Here is a 4679-nt window from a genome sequence, read left to right as displayed (position 1 = left end):
TTTTGAAATGTATCAAATTGTGCTGGTCCTTCATGATCCCAGTCAATGAGTTGGGGGTGAACAAGGGGAAGGTCATTAGTGTTTTCAGAGTTTGCAGGACTAATAGTGAAGATGTGGTTATACTCAGGTATGTCAAGGCAATCGTCGAGGTCATCGATGGCACTCTCCTCATCAGTTTCGATCGTGAGCGAATCCAAATTGTCATCACTAGTAGAGCCTTCTGGGACAGGTGTCCTCATCCTATGTGATTTTGACCTAGGACCTTGAAACGAAGCTTGTGCGGGATCCTTATGGGTTGGTTCTTGACCAACTCTGAACTTTTTGTAAAATTCCTCCTCCTCTGTGGGTTCATCTGGCTCTCTGAATGTTTCAGTGAGCTCATAGTCACTGGAGGATTTGTCTGAACCCCATTCCCACTCATTGGAGTCTGTGGAATAGTAATCCTCTTGTTGAACTTCGGCAACTTTAATTCGCCATACCTCTTTTGTTCTTTTATTATGTAGTCTGGGATTGAAAAAACCAAGCCCCTTGGAGCGTTCCCTTCTTGTAGTTAGCTCAGGTTGTAAGGGCTCCATGACACCTTCTTTGCGTAGTCCGAGAGGGCTTTTTCCGTCATACCCGAATCTTTGCAAAATTTTGAAGCCTTTGCCATAGTTCTCACAGGGTATAATAATCTGATCATGTGTGTCCTCTTCAACGTCCTTATAGAGCATTTTATATAAATTTTCTTCTTCTAGTTCACCCCATTTTTGAAAGATAGTAGGATCCCATTTGAGCATCATGATGGAGATTTGCTTGTTAGGATGTGGCCTCCCATATTCCTTGGGAGAGGTCATGACTTGTCGTAAAAACATTGTTTGATTCAAAGTGTATTCTCCCATGCCTTTGTCTTGAAACTTGGCTCTAAGTTCACCTTGTTTGGATGTCGAGGGCTTTAATGACTCAGGATCAATATATGCTGAAGAAGGAGTAGCCTCACGATTGTTGGGGATGATAGTCTCCGTATGTGATCTCAAGTTATTACAATATATGAATGGATTTGGATCACCATTGACCGTTACCTCGACTCCATTGTGAGCGAACTTTATGTATTGATGGTATGTTGATGGGACTGCCCTCATTTCATGAATCCACGGACGTCCTAGCAATATGTTATACGTGAGATCTAGATCCAGGACTTGACAAACCACATCCTTTGTGACTGGCCCTATCCTTAGTGGTAAGGTGACCGTGCCCTTGGATGAGCGCTCTTCATCATCATAAGCCTTAATGGTGATTTGGTTTGTAGAATTCACAACTTTGTCAGAATATCCCAATTGTCTGATGGTACTCAAGGTACAAATATTAAGACCTGCTCCTCCATCTATCAGGACTCGCTTTATTCTATGTTTATGTATGAAGGCTTCAACATGTAGAGGTGCATTATGTGGCTGACTTATGGAGGCATCATCGGCTTCTGTGAATGTGAGGGAGTGTGGAACGGATAGGTATCCCACCATGGCTTGAAACTGGTCCACGTTCAGATCAGTAGGGACGGCAGTATCTCTCAAGATTTTGTCAAGGATAGCTTTATGTGTCGGAGATATGCGTAAGAGCTCAAGAATAGAGATGAGCGCAGGTGTCTTTCCTAGTTGTTCTACAAGGTCGTACTCAGGCTTGGTTGATGAAAGATTGGTATTCTTAGTAGAGGCACCTGGCAATGTAATCTTACCTCGACGAGTTGTAACATAACATTCAGAGGTAGATGCGGATGAAGATCCCACACCTTTTAGGACAATTTTGGGTCTTTGAGAAGAATTCTCAGGATTTTTATTTTTGATAGTAATGGTAGAAATATGATTGTCCATTGAGATGTGATTGATAGTAGAATCATAATTGTAAGGTGCTCTAGTGTAATTGGCTTGATCATCTGTGACTTTGCCTTTTCCTTTGTCATATTTTGGGAATGGTTCCTTAAACACCTCATGCTCTTGGTTAGATGAATGTCCCTCAATCTCTATATCTCCTCTGTCAATGAGATCTTGTACAATGTTTTTCAATCGATGGCAATTACCTGTCTTGTGACCCTTGCTCTTATGAAACTCACAATACTCATCATCATTCCACCAATTTGGTTTTACCTTTGGTTCATAAGGAGGAAAGTCTGGAACCGTGATTACTTTGTTTGCTACAAGCTTTTTAAATACTGATTCAAGTGGTTCTCCCAATGGAGTGTACTTCCTTCGTGGTTTAGAAGTTGTTTGATTGTTCACTTGATTATTGGTAGAATTTGATCCAGAAAAGATGAACTTTGGTCTCACTATGTTGGCATCAACAACACCATCATTAACCGTGTTCTTGTTCTTGTTCCAAAATTTTGGTTTGTCCTTTCCTTTGAAGTCCTCTTTGTTTTCTTTGAATAGTTTGATAACTCCTTGTTCAATTAAGACCTTTTTTGTTGCTAGGCCCTTTTCAATGACATCCTTGAATGTAGATAAACAAGCTTTTCTGAGATCATAGCCAATAGCTTTATTAACGTTTTGTGTAAACATCTCCACCATCTGTTTTTGCGGGATTTCACAAGAGCATCTGCTAGCTAGGTTTCTCCATCTCTGTAAAAATGTTGCAAAAGATTCTCCTTCTTTTTGTTTCGTATTGCACAAGGTAGTAACTGAGACATCTGTTTCAATGTTGTAAGAGAAATGCTGAATGAATGCTTCTGCCAAGTCGCCCCATGACTTAATACCGGGAGGTAATTGAGAAAACCATTCCATAGCTTGATCTCCTAAGCTCTTTGGGAACAACCTCATTAAGTATGTTTCTTCTGCGGCTACCTCAATACAAGCTGTGAAGAATTGTCTTATGTGTGCCTTGGGGTCTCCTCTCCCTCTATATTTGTCGAATTTTGGTGTCACAAAGTGTGGAGGAAATGGAGGCATTGGAATGCTCTTATCGAAGGGATAAGGGCATATATCTCTCATAGTGTATGTAGGTTTTGATGTACTCATGTCCTCCACTTTCTTTTGTAGATCTCTAATTTGTTGCTCCAAATTATTCTTGGGAGGAGATTGATTTCTTGTTGCATACCCCATGTTTGAAACACCCATTTGAGGAGGAACTTGTTGCATGTATGGATGATACTGATCGTAGACATGTCCGTATGGAGGTCTATATTGTTGCGACATATATGGAGCACTTGGCATAACTTCTTGTTGAGGGACCCCATATCTGTTTTGTGTGTATAAACCATATTCAATAGGCCTTTCATTTTCCATTGTGTTGCCCCCAATTTTGACATGAGGTCTCCTTGTGTCAAAATTTTGAGGATGTCCTTGAGTATCCATTTGTCTTGATTGACCCATATCTTGAGCATGTGTTTGAGCATAAGGCCTCCATGATGGTCTTTGAGTGTAAGTATCATATGTTTGAGCTTGTGTATGTGGGATTGCTGGTTTCTGAAGCAAAGCTGATGGTGACTCCGGCATCATATTATTCGGTCCTCTATTTCCTCCACTATTTGGTCTCCTTTGATCCATGTTGGGTTAAGTTTGTTGTGAGGGTCGACTTTCCATAAGTTGAGATAAGTCAAAATCATGCGGTATTTTAGCTCCACTTTGTGCCATCATGTTTAGAAAGTATTGACGATCTCTCCTCATTATCTCTTCAACCAATCTATTGAATTGGGGATCCATTATGGATTCTTGTATGTCTGCTGATAGTATTGAAGAATTGTCCACGGTGTCATTGTGTGTAGCATTGTTGTTTATAGTGTTTGTGCTCTCCACATTTGGATTGTGTCTATAAACATTCATGTCTGGTAATGTAGTGTGCTCAGGATTGTAGAATAGATCATTGTCATACTCATAAGAACTCATGTTTGCGGATTCTTGAGCTTCTTTAGCTATTCTCCTAGATTTTTGAAGGTGGGTTTCAACCATGAACTAGGTGTTAGACCAAGATGAGAGACTAGATGAAAAATGACAAGAGTATGGAAGACCCAGAGTTGTATGGAGCGTAAATGAATCTTGGGGTGTACTTGCAATGTCCAAAGTGTAAGACCAAGTATGTAAGTAGTAGAGTAGGTGTGACTTCCAAAGAGAGGATAGTTTCTCTTGATGAGGTAAGCTGACCTTGACTCTAAGTAAGACCAAATGAGACCCAAAGGTAAGAAACCTTGATGAGGGACCACTTAGCAAAGTGTAGTAGTATGTAGTGTGTTGAAAGAGTATAGTGAGGACAAGCAAGTGACCTTTTTGACTCAAGTTTAGACAAGTATGAATGTAAAATGAGGTATGAAGCAATGATGGACTGTGTAAAACCTTAGAATAGGCTAAATGCTAGATGAAACCTGAAGAGACAACCTAAGAAGCTCAAGTATGCCGAAACTGATTTTCTTTGTTTGCTTGACTGTTAAAATTTTCAAATCCTGACACAGACACCTCTGTATACTTCACAGACGTGTTTTCCAGACACAGACGCTACTCTGTTTGACGCAGACATTGACAAAAACACAGACACTATTCTGTACTTCACAGACGCGCTTATCTGACGCAGACGTGGTTTGAACAGACACAGACGCGTTTCTGTAACCTTAGTGCAATTTTTCCTATCTGTGAAATTGTTTTGTTGTGACCAAATCTGATTGTTCGACTGTTTTTCGTGACAAGAGGACACAATATTGATGATTCAATGTTTGCAAA

This window comes from Cryptomeria japonica, chromosome 11 (genome assembly GCF_030272615.1).
Source record: "Cryptomeria japonica chromosome 11, Sugi_1.0, whole genome shotgun sequence".
Lineage (NCBI taxonomy): Eukaryota > Viridiplantae > Streptophyta > Pinopsida > Cupressales > Cupressaceae > Cryptomeria > Cryptomeria japonica.
Note: the sequence above shows the minus strand (reverse complement) of the source record.